This window comes from Vulpes vulpes, chromosome 13 (genome assembly GCF_048418805.1).
Source record: "Vulpes vulpes isolate BD-2025 chromosome 13, VulVul3, whole genome shotgun sequence".
Taxonomy (NCBI): domain Eukaryota; kingdom Metazoa; phylum Chordata; class Mammalia; order Carnivora; family Canidae; genus Vulpes; species Vulpes vulpes.
Window position 1 is genome coordinate 69,718,828 of NC_132792.1, and position 17,477 is coordinate 69,736,304.

The 17,477-nt window shown below is 37.1% G+C and overlaps 1 protein-coding gene and 1 pseudogene across 3 annotated transcripts in view; both read left to right on the top strand.

Annotated features, from left to right (window-relative positions):
- TOX (thymocyte selection associated high mobility group box) overlaps window positions 1–17,477 on the top strand; it is a 298,639-nt gene that overhangs the window by 229,452 nt on the left and 51,710 nt on the right. The window lies entirely within an intron of this gene.
- On the top strand, window positions 10,823–11,389 carry LOC112932142 (rRNA-processing protein FCF1 homolog pseudogene; annotated as a pseudogene).

Genomic DNA, 17,477 nt, shown 5'->3' on the forward strand with positions numbered 1-17,477 from the left:
ACAGCCATAAAACTCTGTCTACGAATATTTTCTCTTTAAATTTCTTTAAAACTGTGCAAGAAGTTAAAGATTCTTATGAGACAACATGAAGGAAGATTCTTTATACAGTCTTGCAAAATTTTTTATAATCTTTAACAGTATCATCATGTCATAATTAGGCAGCAAGTTTTTAAATAGCATATCTTTATTCAGTCTTTCCAGAGCATTAAATTTGATTTATACAGCAACAATTCGCTTTGCATGCATGCAGATTTAATCAGTTTGTATGTTATTTGAATAAATGTTGCAATTGCATTAATAAGTATGATGACATAAACAGGTTTGGGAACTAATATACCTGATTCTTGGTTAGCTTTTAGCTCAGCTACTAGGAGTAAAACTGGGCCAGTTTAAAATTCTGTTTTTTTTTTTTTTTTTATTATTCTAGAGAAGTCTTAAATTACTAAGCTATTGTGAAGATAGCCTACATGCCCCAGACCTACTTTCCCCTATTATTTACATCTTCTGTGAATATGATACATTTATCACATATAATGAAATGATATTGATACGTGATTCTTATCTGAAGTCCATTCTTTAATTAGATATCCTCAGCTTTTCCCTAATATCTCCTTTCTGTCTCAGGGTAGCACATTACTTTTCATTGTCATATCTCCTCCTTAGGCTCCTCTTGGGCTGTGGCAGTGTCTCAGATTTTCCTTGTTTTTGATAAATTTGACAGTTTTAAGAAGTACTATCAGGTATTTTGTAAAATGTCCCTTGATCAGAATTCATCTGATTTTTTTTTCATGATTACATTGGAATAAAGTGGTTTCAGAAGGAAAACCTTAAGGTACCATTCTCATCAGATCATACAAAGGGTTCATATTATCAAGATGACATCACAGTTGACGGTAACCTTGATCACGGGTCTGAAGTAGTGTTTGTCAGGTCTCTGCACTGTACAGTTACTGGTGTTGTTTTTTTTTTTTTTTTTAATTCTCCCTTACTGTATTGCATTTTTGGCAAGAAAGTCATTATACGTAGCCCACATTTGAGGAGTGGGGAGTTATGATGCTCAGTCTGGAAGGTGAGTATCTACATAAACTATTGGAAATTCTTCCGCATTGGAGACTTGCCTATTCTCTCCCATTTATTTATGCCTTTGTTTATCTGTTCATTTGCTTTTTTCATTATGGACTCATGGGTATTTATTTTTATACTTTGGGTTATAATCTAATACTATTTTATATATCTGTTTATCTATCTATCTATCTATCTATCTATCTATCTATCTATCTATCATCTATCTATCTTATCACAAATTGTTCCAGCTTAACTATTGGCTATTGGGAGCTCATTTCAGTTGGCTTCTGTAGCCCTATAACAAAACATCCATGACTGTGTCTGTATGTTTGTGTCTGTATGTTTTGTTGTCTGCTTTTGTGTTTTGATCACTTTTTTATTTTCTGTCAGTTCAAAATACTCCAGGTTCATCTTAAATATTTTCTGTTCCTGTCCTAGAACCAGCCCTTCTTCCAAGGAGCCCTTGTTCCTTTTATTAGATAACGGTGTCAGAAACTCAGATCTGGACATCAGTAGGCTCACTTCTACTGGGGTTTCATTGCTTCCAGGACCTCTCAGCTGCCAGAGCAGGGGGCTGTAAGCATGAATATTAGCCTGTATTTATACACACATCTATAAAGATTTGTTTATGTAGCCATCTGTGTCTATATTACACTAAATAGTACTTCGTAGTGGTGTCTTCAGCTCCAATCCATTGCCATGAAGTCTTCTGGTCTTGCTTATCTGTAATATCCTGCAACAACAGTGAGAAACCTAGCTCCACTGTCAACTCTCCATTTACTTTATTGTCTCATTCCAGGAACCATGTACAGCAGTAGTAGAATTGGTAACCCATAGTTCAATGGGAAACAACTTTATCAACCAGGATACAGTGTTTATGCACAGTTCCTTTTGCCCTTTGGTAGACTACTCATGTCCAAAGTTACTTAGGTCAACAACTTCTTACCTATCTCCTTTAATGAGATTGTTTCATATATTTGCAATACATGAAGTTTTTTTTGTCATATTCTTCATTCCATTCCAGGATTCCCCAACCTCCTAAATATTTTTTTAATTTGCATACATTAAGATTTACTTTGTGTGCTATAAAGTTCTATAGGTATTGACAAATGCTTACTGTCTTATATCCACCATTACAGTATCATACAGGATAGTTTCATTACCCTAAAAAATTCCCTTTGTTTTACCTACTTAACCACCATTTCTTCCTGAATACCCAACCATCAGTGCTTATCATCTATCTAGATTTGCCTTTTCCAGAACGTTATGTAATTGAATTACACATAGTTTATAACTTTACACAAAGTATACAGCTTTATCTAACTGGTTTCTTTCACTTAGCAATATACATTTAAGATTCATTCATGTTTTTTCATGGCTTGATAGCTCATTTATTTGTATCATTGAATAATATTCCATTTTATGGATATACTGCAATTTATTTGTCCATTCACCTATTGAAGGATGTTTTGGTGATTATGAATAAATCTACTACAAACATTTGTGTGCATGTTCTTGGGGGGACATAAGTTTTAATATCAATCAGGTAATTACCTAGGAATGTGATCTCTAAATTGTTTGGTAAAACTATGTTAATTTTGTAAGAAATTGTCAAAATGTCTTCGAAAGTAGCTGTACCATTTTCCATTCCCTCTAGTACTGAATTAAACATCTTCTACATTTTTTCTTTTGCATATGAATGTCTAAAAAGTTCCAGCATCATTTGTTGAAAAGACTTTATTCCTCCATTGAATTGCCTTTGCTCTTTTGCCAAAGATCAGTGACTATATTTATATGGATCTATTTCTGGACTATCTGTTCTGTTCCATTGATCCATGTGTCTACTCTTTTGCCAATACCATTCTATCTCCATTACTGTAGCTCAATAGTAAGTTTTGGAATCAGGCAGCAAGAGTCTTCCAACTTTGTTCTTCTTCAGTATTCTGTTGGCTACTCTATGTCCTTTGTTTTCTATGTAAACTTCGGAACCACTGTTCCTATGTCTATGAAATGACTTGCTGAGATTTGACTGGGATTCTGTTGGATCTTGGATGAGGTTGAGAATGGGGCGCTTGGGTGGTTCAGTGGTTGAACATCTGCCTTCAGAGCTCAAGGTGTGATCCTGGGGTCCTGGGATCAAGTCTTGCATCAGGCCCCGCACAGGAGGAGCCTGCTTCTCCCTCTGCCTATGTCTCTGCCTCTCTGTGTGTGTCTCTCGTGAATAAACAGATAAAATCTTTTTTTTTAATTGGGAACTGACACCCTAAAAATGTTGAGTCTTTCAAACATTGAACATAGAATCTCCATTTATTTAGACCTCATTGATTTTTTTTCTTCAATGTTCATAGTTTTCTGTATGTAGATCCTGTATAGGTTTTGATACATTTATGCCTAAATATCTTATTTTTGTAATGCCATTTTAAGTAACTGTTTTTAAGTTTCAAATTCCAATTTTTCACTGCTAGTATACAGAAAAGCATCAAATCCTTCGTCCTTACTTTACTTGCTTATGATTTCTAAGAGGATTATTGTTGTTGTTGAATCTTTGGGATTTTCTTCACAGTTGTGTTACCTGAAAATTGAGATGGCTTTCTTTCTTTCTTTCCAAACTATATCTTCCTTTTTTCCCTTTTATTGTCTTATTGCACTATCTAGGGCTTTCAGTATAACATTAAATGAGAGTGCTGGAAAGGGACATCCTTGCCTCATTTCCAATTTTAAGTGGAAAATATCCAGTTTTTCACCATTAAGTATGATGTAAGCTGAAAGATCTTCATAGATCTTTAAAATGAAATTAAGTTTCTTCCTATCCCTAGTTTGCTAAAGGTTTTTATCATTAATGGGTTTAGATTTTGTCACATGCTTTTTCTGCATCTGTTGATACGTTCATCTGATTTTTCTTTTTTAGCCTGTTTTTTTAATTGAATATGTTTGACATATAGCATAGTGTAAATTTAAGGTATGCAATGTGTTATTTTAATACATTATATATTACAATACAATTGCCACTGTAGTGATATTTATCACATCACATAATTATAGTACAGTATTGCCTATTTTCATTATACTGTGCATTCGATCACTGTGGCTTATTTACATTTGATACAGGTTTCTACCTTTAACATCAAATTATCCTCCCACCTCTCCTTCTTTAGCCTGGTGATGCGTTGTTGGATTACACTGATAGATTTTCTGATGTTGAGCTAGCTTTGAATACTTGGAGTACATTCTACTTGTTTGTGGTATGTGATTTTTGTTATACATCATTAGATTCAGCTTGTAAATATTTTACTTTTCAGCAAAATATTTTTGCATTTATCTTCATGAGAGTTATTGGTCTGTAGGTTTCTTGTAGTGTTCTTAATCTATAGTGATATTAGGAAATGTTGGGTCTTTTAACATGGGTTAGGAAATGTTTCCTCTGTTTCTGGAGATATTATGGAGATTTCTTCCAAAAATGCTTGTTAAAAGCTATGTGGACCTGGTGTGTCTTTTTGGAAGGTTGTTAATTATTGGTTAATCTATTTAATAGATACAGGATTATTTGGGTTATCTATTTTTCCTTGTATGAGTTTTGGTAGTTTTTGAAACTCAGTTGTTCCATTTCATTTAAATTGTTAAATTTGTGAGCCTAGAGTTTTCATATCATTCTTTTATCTTTTTAATGTGCTTTGGCATCAGGAGGGATGACTCCTTTTCCATATCTGATATTGGTAATTAGTGTCCTTTCATTTTTTTTGTTAGTTAGCCTGTCTAGTGGTTTATCAGTTTTACTGATTTCTCAAAGAACCAGCTTTTGGCTTTGTTGATTTTTTTTATTGTTTTTCTGTTGTCAATTTTATTGATTTCTAGTTTTTCTAAAACTAAAGCCTTCTCTTCTAGGTTTACGCTCAAACTGCTCTTCCTTCTCTGGTTTCTTAAGATAAAACGCTTAGGTTATTAATTTTAGAATTTTCTTCTTTTCTAATATATGCATTTAGCAATTTAAGTTTCTGTCTACACACTGCTTTTGCTGCATTTCACAAATTTTATTGCTGTCCTTTTATTTTTATTTAGTTCTTTCTTAAGTTTTTGGTACGTTGAGAAATTATAAATATTAATCTTAATAATTATCTTAGAAGGATTTTACCCTAGAATTTCAAAATCTTTGAAGACCTTGCATCATAGTTTTATTCTCACTTTACCCAAAGAGTTCTGTCATGTTTGATGGATGGAGCTCCCCCCATTCTTGCTCCCCTATTAATTAATAATCACCTGGAATTTATAAGAAATAACTTGCTCATCAATCTACCCACAGAAAGTCTGGTCAACATGGCCCATTGTCAGTTGGTAATTCTGTACCATAATTTCCTGACATGGAAAGTAGCAAGAGAATCCACAAACCATAGCCAAAACTCTCTGGGAGAGCTTGGAGCTTTACCAAGTGGTTCAGTGTTCAGCTGCTACTGCATCATTCTCCTCTCAGAGCCTGATTCTTCGGTGTACCTGAGTTTGACCCTGAGAACAGAGCAGTAAAAAAACACAGGCAAGAGACCCTGCCCTCAGAATTTGGATTCTGATCAGAGGAATTAAATAATCCTGAAACATTGCGTATGGCACACTGGCACCACCTGAGGGCTGTTAGAAATGCTGAATCCCAAACCCTTCCCAAGATTCCCTGAATCAGAGTCACATGTTATGTGATTCCAGGGGAGTCGAGTGCAGGTAAATGTTTGCAGAACCCCATCCTAGATCATAATAAATGGTGGACATGCTGTGAAAAAGATGCCTGGATTGGGAAGGATGGATATACTCTTGTAGGCTTGCCAGGGCAAATCTCTCTGAGGAGTTTGCCCTTGAGACACTGAGGGTAGAGTCTTGTTAAACGAGACCCCTTCCATTTTAGTTCCTCTAGCATCCCCCCACACAACCTCCTCTTTTGTTCCTCCTGCCCTCCACACCCTCCCCCCAAATCCAGGCTGGCACCTGCATTTGTGTCACACGTAGTGAGCACCCAATGAAAGTTCTGATGGGGGAGGGCAAGAAACATAAGCCCCCAAAAGCTATCTCCCTGTTTCCTTTAAAAAGGCAAACATTAAAATATAAATATTTATAGTCTTCAACTAATATATGCCTGGCCTATGAAAGGGGAAATAAAATATAATACATTTTTTTAAAGGTTCTGACTTCTGTCTTTTCCAAGAGCACTTTTTTCTTTAGAAAATCAATTGTAACTAAAAAATTCTATTAGCTTCCATAAATGTAGATGCAGAAAAATGATCAGATGGTTTTAAATTTAAAAACTGCAGGGTAGATATTCTTTCGTGTTTCCTTGTAATAGGCTCTAAACTTTAATGATGTGAGTTTTTCTCTTTTCCTTCAGTTGATCAATGTAATTGAGATTTTTCCCATTTATTGGAGCTGTCATCATGTGGTCATATAATTATGCTAGAGATATTAAATATTTTTAGACACAAAATTGTAAATACAATATAGAAGAACCATGAACTTATTTCCATATCATTAAACTACATTTTACCCATGAGCAAAGTGCATTTTTCACAACTTACAAGAAATATCCTGCCTTGCAGTGACACGTATATTTAACATTCTTAACAGCCACTTGCTTTGACATTATTATTTGGGTTATTTTGTTATCGGGGAATAAAGACAGCAGAGTTGCAAGTATCAATATATATAACTGAGCAACTCGTAAGATTCTAATTATATTCAAAACTGCCATTCTGCCAATTAATACTTTTTCAAGATGCAGGGTATCATTTTGGAAAAAAAATGCACCTAAGTTAAGCTTCTCCCATGGCACTGCATAAGAAAAGAATAGAAAGAATAAAAGTTTACATGTACAAGATTAAATTGTAATACAACTGTTCTTATCAATTACTTTGTTGCAATAAGTTCTCACACTAAATAATTTTTATTCTGGTGGTATTGAAATGTTTGGGGTTCATCAGCTTAGTGATTAAGCAAATCCTACAGAAATTCATTTTTTCCATGCCCAGAATGTTGCTCCTATTGGGCTTTCCTTTTGAACCAATGCTTGATGAGTATGTCAGTTAGTGTGGCATCTCATCCAACAATGTCTATGTAACTATATACATGTAAAAACTTTTATAGTGTAGGATTTCATTGTTTAAATAGTTCTGTTAACATATGGATTTAGCCTCACAATAGACTTTTAGGCTTTATCTGAGATGTTGGTAGTTCTTTTTTCTTGTTAAAATATGTCAATGCTATTACTAAAACAGGAAATAATAAAATAACAAATTGAGTATACTCCTAATTTTAAAATATATCCCCCTGGCAGTTTAAAGTATTTATTAATAAGAGTTCAACTGAGTAAACTTCTCAGCTCTTACTTTATTTTATTTTACTTTTCTTTTTGCACAGAGCACTTTAAAGATCAGAAATGCATTCACTTAGGGGTGCTTGAGTGGTATAGTCCATTAAGCCTTTAACTCTTGATTTCTGCTCAGGTCATGATCTCAAGGTGGTGAGATCGAGCCCCACCTCGGGCTCCATGATCAGTGGGGAGTCTGCTTAAGATTGTCTCTCCCTCTCCCTCTGCCCCTCATGATCTCACTCTCAAATAAATAAATAAATCTTTACCCCACAAAAAAAGAGAGATAAAGAAAGAAGGGAAGAAAAAAAAGAGAAAGAAAGAAAGAAAGAAAGAAAGAAAGAAAGAAAGAAAGAAAGAAAGAAAGAAAAGAATTCATCACCTAGAAAAGGCATGTCCACAGATCAGCAAACAATAAGTCCATATTCCGCAGCTACAAAATGATTATTAAGTTTTTTTTTAAGATTTTATTTATTCATTCATGGGGGCGGGGGGGCAGGCAGAGACACAGGCAGAGGGAGAAGCAGGCTCCATGCCAGAAGCCCAATGTAGGACTTGATCCTGGGACTCCAGGATCACGCCCTGGGCCAGAGGCAGGCGCTGAACCACTGAGCCACCCAGGGATCCCAACAAAATGACTATTGAGAGAAAAATTCACACTCTTCAAATCCTTCAAAATCATGATAAAAAGAATATTTATTCCATCTTACTTAGTATCGAGTGTTTAACTGGGGCAGGAAAGGGGAGGAAAGCATTCTAGATGTTTTCAGCAGGAATTAAAAGAAAAACTACCAAGACACTAAGTTAAATTTAAATTTAAAAGGACACTGCTTTCCTGGGACTTTTTAGACATTTTACTGAAATTATGTTACCCAGATTATGGGCATGAATATTAAGAGCTACTGCTAACTTAATCGAATTCTTATTCAAGCCTCCCTTGTCAGGGCAGAACCCACATTAGAATTGTTATAATCTAACATGGATTCATCACCCTCATGTGGACAAACCCTTTGTAGATCATGCCTGAGAGGGTGCCCCTACTGTGCTGGAAGGCCAATGGCTCCCCAGAGTACCAACCATCCACCTCTTCAGGTTTTCCTCTTCAGGGAAAACAAGTGGGAGAGACATCACTTAAGAATGAAGCAGGTGGAAAAAGTGGTCTTCATCAAAAATTGAATGTAATATGCAGAAAGATCTTCTTTTCTGTTTAAAGTTCCTAATACCAGCCCTCATAAACCCATCAAGCATCCATTTAGTCTTTAATGATTTAGGGGGAAAAGAAACTTTTTTTAAAGATTTTATTTATTTATTCATGAGAGACACACAGAGAGAGAGAGAGAGGCAGAGACAGAGACAGAGGGAGAAGCAGGCTCCATGCAGGGAGCCCAATGTGGGACTCAATCCTGGGTCTCCAGGATCACGCCCTGGGCTGAAGCTGGCGCCAAACCGCTGAGCTACCTGGGCTGCCCAAGAAACGCATTTTTAAGCAAATTATGTCCACTCAGTACTCCTTCCCCACAGTGAATCTGTTTTATATTTTTTGTACTTTTCCTGTTTGTCTCAGAGAGCGGTGAAGCACCCACATAATTTAATCCAGGAGCTCAGCCTGGACCAAAGAAAGACTTGTGCCTTCTCGCCTTCCTTGCAGAATGGGTTTTTTTTTTCTTCTAGATAACATACATCACTAACAAGTGAATGGCACTGATTGACAAGTGGGGCAAATATAAAGAGAAGTTTTGATCAAAGTGTTTGAGTCATTGTTCTACGTGAGCATAATTTATGTGGTAACATTCGTAGCTAACGAAAGGAGCATAGCAGAGATGCTCATCAAAATGACTGTGTCAGTGTGCCCATAAATGTTTTCTCAGGACCCGGTGTAGAAACCCAAGTTATTTTTGAAACCTTAGGCCAATAGTTAGGGTCTGACAAAATGGCCTCTCTGCTAAGGTAATATCACATGTTAGTGTGTTTTATGAGCTTCTTTCAGTTAGAACAACTTGATACTTCAGAACATTTTGACAGATGGTCCTGAAACTACAGAGTCTCTAGCAAACCTAAAACTTAGAAGATAAAACATTGGACAACCAAATTGCTAATTCCCAAGCAGAAATCAAACTATCAGATTATTCTCAGTTACAGTTCTTTAAAAATATGATTTCATTGTGTACTTAATTGTTAAGGTTTGCTTGAGGGGAAAAGCCACACAATTAGTTTATTTTTCTTCAGTCTTTTCCACAGTATCTTAGACAAATCATCACTTTTATGAAACTGTAGCGAGCGAGCATAGTGGACCGTCCAATGATCAAATGATGTATCTTAGTGTCCATGATATTGCTTTTGGAGTTAAATTCCCACTTATTTCCACTTTGCAGATGTCTTCTTATTTAAAAAGCATTTTTTAATTGAAGACGATGTCATGTTGACAGACAATGTCATGTTAGCTTCAGGTGTATGACATAATGATTGGGCAAGTCTATCCATTATGCTGTGCTCACCACGAGTGTAGCTGACGTCGGTCACCATGCAACACCAAAACAGTACTACTGAGTGTATTCCCTGTGCTGGGCTTTTCACCTCCCCTACCGAGTTATTCATTGCATAACTGGAAGCCTGTATCTGCACCTCCCTTCACCGTTCACCGTTTTGCTCATCTGCTCCACCTCTGGCAACCGTCCACTTGTTCTCTGTTTTTATCAGTCTGTTTCTGCTTTTGTTTGCATGTTTTATTCAAAAGGCATCCTTAGTTCTCAGTGATGCTCACGACAGTTTCAGTCATTGTAGACAGACCTGTTGTTGCAACATCATTGCACATTTCACTCCCCTCAGAAATCACACTTCTTCCCCTGCAAGTCGATAGTGTGTTTTTGGTTACGGCAATTAATCCCCCCTTGCATGACAGTATGTCTCCCCACACCATGGGCTCTTCAATCACAAGGACAGTCTCATCTGCCTTTATTTCCCCTATGACTTATCATAGTACCAGGCACAGAGCAAGTGTTCAGTAAAATATTTCCCACTGAATCTCCTACTGGAAACATCAGCGCTTTAAAGTTGGTCTCATTCTAGGTTCTAGCTGCATCTTCCCCAGCAAGCCCTTCCAACTATCCTTTGTTAAAAAAGAACATCTAAAAACTATCAGTTCACATACTGGATCAGTAGCAGACGTGCCATAGTTATGAACCAGGCTTTGAGGTCAGGCAGCTTGTGACAAATTCCAGCTGGTTCACTTACTGAATAGCTGAAGGATCCCCTTTCTGAGTCTTTGGTCCTTCGTGGTTGTGATGGTCTCACCTGGTTATCATGAGGGTTAAACAAGGCTGTGGGCTTAGTGTATGAAGCAGGACCAGTAAGTAGTAGATAGTATTAATAAAAGAACTTAAGACCATGATTACCAGAAGCAGGAGTGTAGCATGAATAGGGAAGCAAAAGAAAGCAAGTAAGTACTTGACCATGAAACAAATGCTTAGTCCCTTAGATCAGAAGCTTAAAGAGAAGGATAGAGTGAAATCCAAAAAGAAAGACCCCAGTGCACTCAAGCAAAAAGAAGTCTCCCAACATCCTCCCTGCTTATTTTTCCCATATCACACACAGCTGGGCCCACCTGACCTCATCCTAGTTGATACAAATTTTATCAACTTTTCCATTAAAGTCAAACTTGACTTAGTACAGTCAATGATGGGCCATCTGTATGCCAGGTGTATCCCTTCTATAACTGACTATAATGGCTGAACATGAGAAATTGGGGCAAAAGTATTGAGTGGCTTTAAGGATTGCCAAAGGTCCAAGATTTGAACGATTACCATGCACACACAAAGGAACCTATGCAGATGACTGCTTAATGTAGGGAGTAAGTGTTGCATTTTGGCCACCGTTGACTGGAACCAGAAGATCCCCAGAGTTCCCATCTCATACATTTCTAACTATTTGTACAACATGGGGTGGATGCCAGATGATTCTGCAGCCCTGATTCTAATTCTTAAAAGATAGAGTTCCTCTATCTTCCCTTACCAACTTTTTTGTTGCCAGGTTATGAGCAATGTGCTATGGAATGCATCATTCTATTTACCCATTCACTCTGCTGTGAGCTGAGTGTGATTAAGTCCACTCACTTTTTTTGTAAAGATTTTATTTATTTATTTATTTATTTATTTATTTATTTATTTAAGAGAGAGTGCATGCACGAGAAAAAGAGCGTATAAGCAGGAGGAGCAAGAATGGTAGAGGGAGAAGCAGGTTCCCCACTAAGCAGGGAGCTCAATGTGGGGCTTGATCCCAGGACCCTAGGATGGTGACCCAAGTCGAAGGCAGATGCTTAGCCAACTGAGCCACCCAGGTGCCCCAGTACACTCACTTTTTTAAAAGATTTTATTTATTCATTCATGAGAGACACACAGAGAGAGGCAGAGACATAGGCAGAGGGAGAAGCAGACTCTCTGCAAGGAGCCCAATCCAGGACTCAATCTCGGGACTTCGGGATCAAGAGCCAAAGGCAGATGTTCAACCACTGAGCCACCCAGGTGTCCCTACACTCACTTTTTGATGTTGTTTTGGAACTGATATTTTGTATCATTTTAAATATCATTGCATTTTTTAATAAATCCGATGACTGCTCACGTAAAAAAAAAAAATTACAACCCACGATTACCAAAGGCTACCACTGACCAGTTGAGACTGATATGTGTTGTGGACAGTTACCTGCTTGTCAGGCATAGACCAGTTCAAATCAGTTGTACTAAGTATAGTTTCCTGGAGAAAAATATTTATAATGTGGAAGGTATATTTGCTATTTTTTATAATTTATACCTAAATTTATACCATCATCACACAGGGTTATAATTATGCAGAATTATGATCCATTTTAACTCTTTATACCATAGTTATCTAATTTCAACATATATTTTGTAGATGTTAAACCTGTAAATGAGAGATAATTCAAACTGTTAACATTAGTGCTTTAAAATTAGTCACTATTAAAACCTAATTATTAGTTGAGTGGGTCTGTGTTAGTGGACATGGAAAGATAAAAAAATGAAGATATTTGTTCAAATTAAAATTAGAACATGTAGCTCATATGTTCTAAATGAACATGTTTGCTTCACCAATAATAATTTCATTATCACCAAGTTACAGGATAGAGTTTTAATTGTGACCTTTATATCAGCAGAAGCCATGTATTTGGGATTAAAAACCTACTGCTTTAACTAGTCTAGTTAAAGACTGTAGCTTGATACATTCTGGGCTCCAACTTTTATAAAAACCAGAGAACACTTCTAATAACACTTTTCTAATTTCATGGTTCAATGCACAGTCAGTAAAGATTTAAATAATTCAGAAAGAAAGCCTATTCTCTTTCTTTATTAGAAGTTTGAGTCAGGCAAATTCTTTGACATTTAATAGGTTTTTAACCCTTTTAATAACTTTTTATAATGAAATTTATTGGCAGTTGTTTTAGAGAAAGGGTTATTATATTAGCATGAATAGCAGTCACTAGTTTTTATGATTAGTTTTGAGACCTTGACCTTATATAACTCAAAGTGTATAAAAGCATAAATGAGTAATGTTAATATTAACTAAATTAAGTATACTCAGAAATATATAGAAACTATATATAACGATATTCATCTCATTATCTAACATGCTATAAAATTTTGGCAGGCAAATATTTGAATTTTTTAATTGTTTTAAAGGAGCTTAAGGTCACTTACAGAGTCAGACACTTTAAAGGAACGGAAAGACATTGTAATTTTCCTAGACTGATTTTACCAAATTATTAATATTATGCTCAATAGGAAAGGATTTCCAGCCTTTTCCTATCTTGGTTTCATGCTATTTTAATGTTTTATAATACATTATTAAAAGGATTATTGAAAGATTTCCATAATAAAATACTAATTTAAAATTGTACTTTTCTTGAAGTCTCCAGTAACTTGAGAACATATAAATATTCTGCATAGGAAAGCTATTGGGCCCAAGCAGAATATAAGGTTTTAATTTTGCTTCTTGAGATGTACTTTTAAGTGAATGTCATGTGTATCTAATGATTTAAGAGCCTCTAAATGAACTCAAATGTCACTTTCTGAACTAATGTTAAGAAGTCAATATTCCACTTGACATCTCCATTTTTACTAGCATCCCATTAACATTGCAGTGGGAAGTATGAAATTCAGCTAAATTTTCAGGTTTAAATATAGTATAAGGGACCATTTCAGCTGGCTCGTGATGCTATAAATATACAGAGCTAGTTCTCATAGATAAACCACAACTCCCATAGGGCATGTCTCATAGCATTTCCCAATTTTCTTATCACCTATCTTTCCAATCCATTCTTTTTGTCTCAATGCACACTCCTTTGAAAGTATTCTGATAACAAGGCCATTATTCACCCGTTCTTTGGGCACATCAAAGCAGAGATGTGAGCAGACATTAGCATGTTTGAGTATACTCAAATATAAGATTATAGTCTGATGAACAAAGCACTGCCTACACTTTGTAGTGCAGATGCAAAAGGCACGATCTGTACAAATCAAGGGTTTCACTGACTCTAATCCTAAGTAGACCCAAAGCGGACTCATAGACTCCTATTACCAGAGGTGTACAGTTTTGAAAGAACTCTAATTCAGGTATTTGGGGAACCAGGGGGTTGACCTGATGGTCTCCTACACCCTTTCAGATAAGACAGTCTGCCTTCATATTCTGCCTTTAATTGGAATTATGAGAGATGCTCTCTGCCAATCAAGAGTCAAGCTTGTCTGTTGTAGATTTGTGTGTGTGTGTGTGTGTGTGTGTGTGTTATTGGAGCTGGGCAGAGGAGTCCTATCACTGGCACACTGGAGCACAAGTTCAGCTGGGTAATCCTGATGTTGACAGTTGAACAATAACAGTAGGAGACAAATCGTGTTGGCACAGAGCAATCAGAAATAGATGCCTCAATTTGAGTGGAAAACATCTTTCCAACTGTGTATCATTCACTAGACACCATAACCTTCTGGCCATTGTTGGGATCCAAAGGAGGGGTTATGTGAGCAGAGTTTACAGGAGAGGATAGTGTACTGTGAACCAGAATACCTTTTTATGTATTTAAATTTTTTTGAACTTTGTATCTACCAGTTAGCCTATTAGCTGTGATCAGGGAGCCATTAACATCCGGGTTATAAGTTCAGCCTTTATGTGCGCTACTGACTTGCTCACAGCGAAACCCTGTGCTCTATGACACAAGCTGCCCGGCTTCTTCCAGAGAAGGTCTCTACAGAAGCAAGCTTTTGGCTTCCCAGAATGCTTGGTCACAACGATGTTAGTGGCTCACCAAGAACTAGAACTAGTCAAGGAAAGTGACTCCAGATGGTAACAAAAGATAAACATCCACATCTTCCACAAAATGTGACCCAGGTGACCAAAAACCACAAAAATAACTTTACATTTGCCAGAATATGTTCACAGTCTTTATCTTCATCCATCCATGCTGAAGCAAGCATTTAAGGTCAGTACACCTGTCTCATTTTTGTCCCCTTAAAATGTATCACTATCAAACAAACTACATCTAATATTTATCCTCTTGTCTTATCCCCTTCACCCCCCTCGAAAGTGAGCTGTGTAAGGACAGAGATCTCATCCAGTGTGATGAGATCACATCCAGTTCCTGTGGGAATTAGCATTTGTTTTGTGAGATGGTTTTAATCTTTCCCAAGGATGGTGGTTTTAGAGAGTGTGATGTCTTTCCATTTGGCAAATACCTAATGAGTTGTGCCCCAGAGTTCTTGCTTTCCTGTGATAATTAGTTTTATAATTACTATTTATCCTAACTAAACTACAAATAACCTATTTTAATGTATTGTGAAGAAATCCAAGCCCTATTTATTCGCATTGCCTTTGGAAAGCAATCAAGTTATTCTTACCCAATATTGAAGATAAAAATACATTTTCATAAAAGTGCCCAATCTTTCTTTTGAACCTCACTTTTTCCTAATCTTTGAAAATATTACATGTGCTTTGCATATATATTTTTTCCAGATTTCCCTCTTTTGATATTAATTATCTATCTTCAGTGTCAGAAGTCTAACAGCAAAAATGTTAAAGTTTATTTAAAATGCACACATTTAAATAATGAATAGAACACAAGAGGAGACCACCTAGAAACGATTTATTTAATTTGTTTGGACAACAAATAATTTAGCTCTCTCTTGGAAATGCACTTAGGAAAATAATAAATGAAATTTGATTATTAACTTTACCCACGCATTCGTTCTGGTGTATACATTTACATATTAATTGAATCCCTGGCAAAAATACGCAATCAAATGGGGGACTTAAATAATATCAACATTTACATTCTTCTCATAGACTCTTAGAGTGCATATTCCTAAGAAAAATGAGAACTGCCTCGTCTTCTTCCTGGCCTGATTAATCACATAAGGGCTGGATGGGCTACTGAGAACAGGCTCAGAAGTTTCTCTTTAGATGCTAAAGGACGGTACGTGTTTGGTAGTGTGTATAAAGGGGACGGAGAGTCAACACTTGTCACAGCCTGAGCCAGCAGGGTCCCCTCACAGCCCTGGGGAAAGAGCTCCACAGCCAAGGGTGTCAAATGCCAACAGACAGGGGTAAATGGAAGAGCTTCATAGATTCCTCACGTTCTCTTGTTCCTGCTGCAACTGGCAGGCATCCAGGCCTTGCCAGCAAAGACCACAGAAGACAGCAGCTGGTAAAGCCACATTAGCAAATAAGGCCTCGGGGTTTCCCATGTTTCGGGCTCTGTTCACCAACTGCTATTCACTCAAACAGCTGGATCAGAGCAGAGAGAGCCAAGACGTCGTTAGGGTTTTATGTGTACAACTGTTTTGATATGGATTGTCTGCTAGAGGCAGAGATAATGATAGCTTTCCAGGCTCACGCGTTGGACGGGGAAGTGATGCTGACATCTGAAAGGAGAAAACAGACTCTGGAAGGATCGTGAAACACACAGCTTTAAACACTGAAACGCGGGCCTTCATTTGTTCTGGGGCCGCTCGAGTGTGCGATTCGAGTGCCATTTCATCACTAAGGCAACTAATGTTGTGCCGAGTGTTCTGTTCTGGGGTTTTGGTAGTTGGGTTCTACCAAAATGTTACTATTTTTTTAAAAAGAATCCACGATGAGCTACCTGAGTTTTTGGTTTGGGTTGTTATTTTTTTCTTTTTTCCTTTTTAAAGAAAAACCAAGAAGCAGCAAGTGCAAACACACACTGGAATGGGTAACAAGTAGTATACCTGAGGGTTCCCACTCGGGCCCTGTCCTTACCCCGGGGCTCTTAATGCCATAGACAGTTGGGCAAGGAGAGGAACGACTGTGCTACGAGCGTCAAGCCGTGGATTACAAGCAAGGTCATGAGGGAGAATACATGATATCTGTTTTGGTTTCCTAATTGATTTTAACTGAGTTCTTGCCTCCCATTGATGGAAAAAGATTTTGAAGGAATGTGATGGAAATCTTCTCTTCATCATGGCAATCTTCCTCCGTTTCTTTCATTGACATTTTTCAGCTCCTGTCACCATAAAACAGTATCAGTCCTCAGTAGCAAATAGTAAAATTTAAGGAAACTGTTCTAACAGCAAAATCAAGCACCCGTTTTCAATGGAGTCCGTTTCCCCAATGGGAAGATACATATTAAGAGCCATTCAAGGGCAGCCTGGCTGGCTCAGCAGTTTAGCGCCACCTTAGGCCCAGGGCCTGATCCTGGAGACCTGGGATCGAGTCCCACATCGGGCTCCCCGCATGGAGCCTGCTTCTCCCTCTGCCTGTGTCTCTGCCTCTCTCTATATATAATAAATAAATAAATAAATAAATAAATAAATAAATAAATAAGCCATTCAAAACTAAAATGCCAACAACACCAAGGACTTTTAGCCAAGAAAAAATGAAGTTCACTGGGTTTGAAATAAACAAAATGAGAAATAAACACATTAGAAAGTCCCTTTGAGACACTTGAATCCTGAGAATTTGGCAAATGTAGCTCCCAAAAGATCAAGGATTTATAATCCTGTTTATGTGAAGCCAGCATCCTGAATCCTCATTGTACCTGGCCTAAACATCTCTTCAGTGT